This window comes from Chrysochloris asiatica, unplaced genomic scaffold, assembly GCF_000296735.1.
Source record: "Chrysochloris asiatica unplaced genomic scaffold, ChrAsi1.0 scaffold00006, whole genome shotgun sequence".
NCBI lineage: Eukaryota > Metazoa > Chordata > Mammalia > Afrosoricida > Chrysochloridae > Chrysochloris > Chrysochloris asiatica.
The window spans coordinates 26,456,839-26,465,247 of NW_006408524.1; positions in this window are offsets into that span (position 1 = coordinate 26,456,839).

Below are 8,409 nucleotides of genomic sequence, written 5' to 3' on the forward strand. Positions count from 1 at the left end.
GGGGATTGGAACCATGGCAGTGAGATGATATACGATGGAATAAATGTAAAACTAAAGTTCTCCCATGTAAACTATCATATAATTCACAATAAAACTTTAAAAAAAAAAAGAAGATGGAAGGAATACAAAAAGTCATTGTACCAAAAGGAAATGATTGTTGTTCAGACATTTCAAGAGGTAGCATATGATCAAGAGCCAATGATACTGAAGGAAGAAGTCCAAGGTACGTTGAAGGAATTGATGGAATAAAAATTGAAATCTTTCAAGAAAGTGAGGCGGCACAGGAGGCACTCACTCATCTCTGCCAAGAAATTTGGCAGACGACTATCTGGCTGACTGATTGGAAGAGATTCATATTTGTGCCTGTTCTAAAGAGAGGTGACTCAACAGAATAAGGAACAATCATCAGACAAGCTCTTTGATATCCCCTGTGAGTAAAGTGTTACTAAAGGTAATACAGAAATGGCTGCAACCATACATTGACAGAGAACTTCCAGAGGTTCAAGCTGGATTCAGAAGAGGACGTGGAATGAGAGATAACATTGCTGATGTTCTGTGGATCTTGACTGAAAGCAGAGAACACCAGAACGATGTTTACCTGTGCTTTATTGATTATGCAAAGGCTTTCTATTGTGTGGATCATGACAAGCTATGGACAATATTGTGAAGTATGAGTATTCTTGAACACTTAACTGTGCTCATGAGGAATCTGTACATGGACCAAGAGGCAGTTGTTTGAACAGAACATGGGAACACTGAATGGTTTCAAATTAAGAAAGGTGTGTGACAGGGTTGTATTTTTTCACCATACTTACTCAACCTGTATGCTCAACAAATAATCCAAGAAGCTGGGTTATATGAAGAAAAAAGTGGCATCAGGATTGAAGGAAGACTCATTAACAACCTGCAATATGCAAATGATACAACCTTGCTTGTTTAAAGTGAAGAGGACTTCAAATACTTACTGATGAAGATCAAAGACCACAGTCTTCAGTATGGATTACATCTCAATGTCAAGAAAACAAAAATCCTCACCATTGGACCAATAAACAACATTCTTATCAACGGAGAAAAGATTGAAGTTGTCAAGGACTTCATTCTTCTTGGATCAACCATCAACACTTATGGAAGCAGCAGTCAAGAAATCAAAAGATGTATTGCATTAGGCAAATATGCTGCAAAAGACCCTTTTGGAAGTGTTGAAGAGCAAAGATGTCAGCTTGAGGACTAAGGTGCACCTGACCCAAGCCATTTTATTTTCAATAACCTCATATGCATGTGAAAGCTGGCCAGTAAATAAGGAAGACTATAGAAGAATTGATGTTTTTGCAGTTATGGGCTGGAGGAGAATGTTGAAGGTACCATGGGCTTGCAAAAGGACCAACAGATCTGTGTCTGTGTTGGAAGAAGTGCAGCCAGAGTGCTCCTTCGAGGCCAGGATGGCCAAACTTTGTCTCTCATACTTCAGACATATTGTCAGGAGGGAGCACTCGCTGGAGAAGGATATCATGTTTGGTCAGGTGGAGGGTCAGAGACAAAGAAGAAGTCCTCCCAGTGAGATGGATTGGCAAAGTGGCAGCATCAATAGGCTCAAGCGTTGCAACAATTGTGAGGTTAGCCCAGGGCCGGGCAGTGTTTCATTCTGTTGTGCATAAGGTCACTGAGTCGGTACCAACTCAAGGGCACCTAAGAACAACAACAAAACCACTAAGAAGGGATTAGGCCTAGGACCCACCCTACACCAGTATGATGTAACTAATAATATCTTCAAAGAAAGTTCTTATTTTCCAAACAAGGTCACATTCACAGGTACAGGGTTTAAGATTGAAATATATCTTTGTTTAAATATAATTTAAGCACAATTCAATCCATAACATAAAGGAAAGCATCATGTATTTATGAAAGGGAATTATGAATGGGTGTGAGTATCTGAGTTTTAAGTGCTTTTGTGGTGGGTCTCTCAGTTCAGGAATCTGATCATAATTGGTCAAAGATTGTGATACACAACAGAGAACGGAGGGTTTTTAAATGAGTATTGATGAATAAACAATTGTTTGATAGGCAATAAAACAATTGTTTGATAATAGGTTGAAGGACCTATTTTCTTCAGAAGGAATCTATTTACTCAGATGAGAGGGACTGTCTGAGCCATACTGTTGACATCAATAAGTATTTGAAGTTATTTATTGGTTTACATCTTTGTCATACTGAGTGAGAACCAATAGCAAAGTCATATGGAAGCAGGAGCCATAGTCTTTGTCCTAATACTTAATGCACAGGACTTCAGGTACCTATAGGCACATTAGGCCCCTTGTGGTTATTCTTCAGTCCAAGTCGTAGGCTGCACCATTGCCATCTGGGGACATGACAAATCCAGTGCTCCACTGCTTGTTTGAGTTAGAATTTGTATCATGTTTGGAGGCATGGTCATTTTAATCTCTATAGAGGCTGGATGATCATTGGCTGGCTCATTTGATGACACATGGCTAAACAGCAGCAGGAATGATTCTTGAGCTCACACATGCAAACCCTGCAACATAGACAGATACTCAAGAGAAGGATGGATTAGGGCTAGGGTTTGTAGGACATATTTGTGCTAGGGCCTCAAGTACCTCAAGTACCAAGAGAATAGTTCTCATCCGTAGACTGAAGAGCCCCTAGAACCAGATCAAGGGGGATCTCACTCCCCTCAGAACCAAATAGGGGGGTATTAACCAAATCACCCAAACAAATTTCTTTGTTTTCTGGATCATTTACAAAATGGTCAAGATTCTAGAATGTTCTGGAGGGATGTAAAGACAACATTCTCCAATCTGTTCCTCATTTGAGAGACCAATATTTTACCTAAGGTGGTTCTACTTGACAAATAATGGGAGAAACCCAGGCTATATAGAGGGAAATAGAGGGACTATAGTTTGACCTGGAAATAGAAGCTGGATTTGATTAAGAAATTGTTTTCACCCATGGATAGCATTACTTGGCCAGTTTAGACACTCCAAAGTTTTCTTTTTAATTCTAGTATTTGCTTCTTTACTCCTAATACTTATAATTGGCTATGTAGTTAGTTTCTTTATCTATATTTTTAAGAATGTTTTATACTCAAGATTCCTGTAAAAGAGTCACATTATATTTGTAAAAATGGCATGGGGGCAGCATCTGACCTCCTCTGTCTTCACAAAGGGGAAGGAGAATCAAACCTATCAGTTCAAGGCTGATTCCTATGAAGCAGAAGTCAGTCATGCCTCCACCCTTCAACCTTCGTTACCAATTCTGACACCAATAGCCCTCCTAAAGCACTCTATTTCTCTTTGGGTTTAATAATTCACTGCTGTGGCCACACAGCACTCACTGACAATGCTCATGATTACGGGGTTTATCAGGGAAGTTACTGTTGTTGTTGTTAAGTGCCGTCCAATCAGTTTCAACTCACAGTGACCATGTATAGGGTTTCCAAGGAGTGAATGGTGAGTTTGAACTGCCAACCTTGAATTTCAAATGACTTTGCAGTCCAGGGCTTATCCTACAGTGCCATACCAGGACTCCATTAAGGAAGTTGTTATTGTTGTTAAGTGTTGTCGAGTCGGTTCTAACTCATAGTGACCCTGTATAGGGTTTCTGAGGAGAGCAGCTGGTGAGCTTGAACTGCCAGTTGAGGTTCAAACCCACCTTGCAGTCCAGCGCATTAACCTGTGGCGCCACATCAGGACTCCATTAAAGAAGTTGTTGTTATGTGTTGTGGAGTCGGTTCTGACTGATTGCGACCCTGTATATGGTTTCTGAGGCTGTAAATCTTTACAGGAGCAGAAAGCTTCATCTTTCTCCCATAGAATGGCTGATAGTTACGAACTGCTGACCTTGAGGTTAGCAGTCCAACTTATAACCACTACGCTACCAGAGCTCTTATTAAAGAAGTTGTTGTTGTTAAGTGCCGTCGAGTCGATTCTGACTCATAGTGACCCTGTATAGGGTTTCCAAGGAGCAGCTGGTGAGCTTGAACTGCCAACTTTGCAGTTCAAACGGCTTTGCAGTCTGTCACATTAACCCACAGCGCCACACCAGGACTCCATCAAAGAAGTTAGCAGGTTATAATTCAAGATCAGAAATGCTCAGGATACAGTTCTTTGGTCAGGGGTGCTCCCAGGAACACTTCTCTTTGGTTCTTGATCTATCAGCCACATAGCTCCTGGACCTGTACCCTGCTTGGGCAATATTACGTAGCAGTTTTAGCACTACTGATAAATACCCCAAAGGTACTCCACTTCACTATATGCCTCAGCCCAAAGATGCTTAGTTCTAGCTCTTGTTATGTGCCGTGGAGTTGGTTCCAACTCATAGTGACCCTGTACAAGGTCTCCGAGGCTGTAAATCTTTACGGGAGCAGAAAGCCTCATCTTTCTACCATGAAACAGCTGGTAGTTTCGAACAGTTGACTGTGAGGTTAGCAGCCTGATTTGAGCTCTAGGGGTTGGGAAATCTGGCTCCCCACCACCCATCAAGTGCCTGGAGGCACTCCATTATTCGAGAGAGCCTCCTTCCTGAATATGTATCTTTACTCACTCTACGGACTGTGAGGCCCATGGCTTTACCTTGTGCTCTCGGTTCTGCTGCTGCTATTCCTCTGCCTCTCCTCTGGTGGTACAGCCCCCTGTCTCCTGAATCGAGGGGTTCAGCACTTAGCGATCTTGGGGTCCTAAGGATCAAACGCTCCTAGTTCTTCCTTCTTCATGCTACTGAAATCTCCTTGCGTCTACTTCTGAGATAGCTCATTTGAAACGCAATCCCAACATTAGAGTTCCATACATCCAATTTGCACAAAAAGACAAAGGCTTTTTGTAGAGTTCCATACATCCAATTTGCGGTTAAAAAGACAAAGGCTAGAGTTTAAAAGATTAGAGCCATATCAAATAGTTCACGGCACTGTAATATTTTATTGCCATTATTTGTATACCGATCTGTCCTTAAGGGTGAAAACTGTCTTAGTCACCAGGCGTCTTATGACTAAGTACCTCTTAGCAGAAAGCTTGACAGCTAGTAAGTGCTCAGTAAGTATCTGGAATGAGAAAGTCAATGATTAACGTCTTTTCTCACGAAGATTTCTAGGTGGTGAAAGCTGACACGTTTTAGGCTTGGTACAACTATATGTGGAGTCCTGGTGTGGCACTACAGAAAAAACACTCAACCTCAAGGTCAGTTTGAACTGCAAGGTCAGCAGTTCAAACTCACCAGCTGCTCCTTAGAAACCCTATACAGGGTCACTATAAATCAGAACCAACTCGATGGTAGTTATCAACAACAATGCTGCTATACCCATAAACTAAAAAGCGAAACCTACTGCCATCAAGGTAATTCCAATTCATAGCAATCCTATATAGGGTTTCTGGGACTGTAAATCATTATGATGTCAGCTTGAGGACTAAGGTGCACCTGACCCAAGCCATGGTATTTTCAATAACCTCATATGCATGCGAAAGCTGGACAGTGAATAAGGAAGACCATAGAAGAATTGATGCCTTTGGATTATGGTGTTGGAGTTGAATATTGAAAGTGCCATGGGCTGCCAAAAGAACCAATAGATCCGTTTTGGAAGAAGTACAGCCAAGAGTGTTCCTTGGAGGCCAAGATGGCCAAACTTCGTCTCTCATACTTTGGACATATTGTCAGGAGGGACCAGTCGCTGGAGAAGGATATCATGTTTGGTCAGAGAAAAATAGGAAGACACCCAATGAGATGGATTGGCCAAGTGGCAGCATCGATGGACTCAAGCGTGGCAACAGTAGTGAGGTTGGCCCAGGATCAGGCAGTGTTTCGTTCTGCTGTGCATAAGGTTGCTATGGGTCGGTATCGACTCGATGGCACCCAACAACAACAACAAATCCTTATGGGAAAAGACAGCTTCATCTTTCTCCTGAGAAGCAGCTGATGGTGGATTTGAATCACCAACCTTGCGGTTAGAGACCAATGCTTAATTCATACCACCATAGGTGCTCCTTATCGCTAGCTGTATACCTGAATAGCATTCAGGTGTGTTAACACAGAAACAGCTTGATTTAAAGCAAGTATGAAATAATTACACCATCAGAAACTTTTGCCCATGACAATCAACATTTCCAATAAAATGTTGAGTATTTTGGTCACATAATATGCTTGTTTTAACTAGTTACTGTCAAATCAATTCCAAGTCATGGAGGCCCCAGGCATGTCAGAGTAAAAGTGTTCTCCATTGGGTTTCAGTCTCCGTGGTCTTTGGAAGTCTATCACCGAGTCTTTCTTCTGAGGTGCCTCTGGGTAGACAGAAACCTTCAACCTTTTAGTTGGCAGCTTGACCACATTAACCGTTTGGACCACCCAGGGACTCCTTGGGAATACTGTCGTGTGCTGTCAATTCCAACTCATGGCAACCCTGTGCAAGAGAGTAGAGTTGCCTCCTAGGTTTCTGCCTCATAGAGGGGTACTCATTGCAGGAGTAGGTCACTAGGACTTGGTTCTCACAGGGTTACTGGCTAGTCTCTAACCACCGACCTTTCCCTTAGCAAACTGAGCACAGAACGGTTTTGCTACTAGGGCTCCTCCCTTGCGACAATGTTGTTGTTAAGTGCCATCAGAGTCAGTTCCAACTCCTAGCAACCCTGTCTGTATAGGGTTTCCAAGGAGTGGCTAGTGCATTTTGAACCGCTGACTTTGCAGTGCAAACTGACCTTGTGGTCCGATGCTTATCCTACAGTGCTACACCAGGACTCCCTCTTGGAACTAGAAGCTTCTGTTCTATTGGGATAGGAACTAGGATCCAGCCAAGTCTGCAGGAAAGTCCTCAACTGTGTGGTGTTGATACTGAGACAAAGGCCCAGCAAATTTTCTCTATCCCATAGACTGCCAGCAAAAACACAGGACACCCAATTCAATTTGGAAATTGCATATTGGAAGAAAGGCCTGATGATTACTTCCCCAAAAATGAGTCAATGAGAACACTATGGAGAGCAGTTCTACTCAGACACACATGGGATCATCATGAATCAGTCTGAGTGAGAACAGCTTAAAAAAAGAGTTTCAAATATTGCATGGGACATACTTATAGTAAGAAATTATTCATTATATACCTTAAATTCAAGCTTCACTGGATAGGATATTCTGTGGTTTTCTTCTCTTAATCTCTCAACTCTACTCTTATAGCCAGAGTAGTAAAGAGTATGATCACCCACCACCTCCCACTGTCACTGAGTCAATGCTGACTCACAGCGACCCTAGAGGACAAAGTATCACTGCTCAATCGTGTTTCCAGGGACCGTTCGTCTTTATGGATGCAGACTGCCTTATCCTTCTCACATGGAGCAACTAGTGAGTTCAGATCAACAACCTTGCAGTTAGCAGTCCAATGCTCAACTCACTGCACCGCCAAGACATTTCAGGTTCAAAATAAGATTTTTATGGGGACCTATTAGCTCTCTCTGGTCACCCTGCATGCTTGTGTATGACGTACATACAAATATCTGCTGTTGTTTCACCTTCCTGGCTGAGTAAATAGGTTATATAAAGGACTCCATTGCTAAGAAGATTTTTAAGCTGACAGTCAGATTTTTTAGCATTTCTGTAAGTTAACAGATGATTGTTACAGAGCCTGCAGATGGGGAACAATTGTTCCCAGTGTGGAAAGGCCATGGGATGATCAAAGCTTTGCAGGACAAACATTTCCTGCCTCCAGCAAGGAGCAGCTGCTGCACTGCACCAGATAGAGGCAGAATGTTGGCTGGTAGTTCACCAGCACTGGGCTCAATCGATGCAAATCATGCATTAAAAAAAAAAAAAAAAAAAGATGTCATAGTTTGCTCCAAGGTCTTGCTATTCTCTATTACTGTCATTCTAATTGTTTTAAGAAAAACGGGTATGCAAAAATCTAAACTTGGAACGTAAGCAGAAGTATCACTGTCCTACAGGAAATGCTGTTCCAGAGCGCTTCTGTCACAGCATTTGTGGCAGTTAAAACACCGAGAAAGAAGCACCAAATGGCCACTTAACCATTTAAAGGCATATTGTTGTATGAACCCTTGTATATTGCTACTATAGAATATTTGATAACCATGGCAACCATCAAACACAATGGGATAGAAGCATACCTACTGAAATGGAGGGGTAACTGTACTATATTGCTAAATAAAAATAAAATTACAGGTTGATGTCTGTAATATAACTCACTGAGGGGGTTTATACTCAAATATGAAGTTCTGGTGTGGCACTGTACGATAAGCACTCGATCATAAGTTGAATTTAAACTGCAGCGGTTCAAACTCACTGAATCGGAATCAACTCCACAGCACTTAACATCAACTTATGCATATAAATTTAATTATATATATATATATATGTGTGTGTGTGTGTGTGTGTGTATACGGAGCTCTGGTAGCATAAGTGGTTACG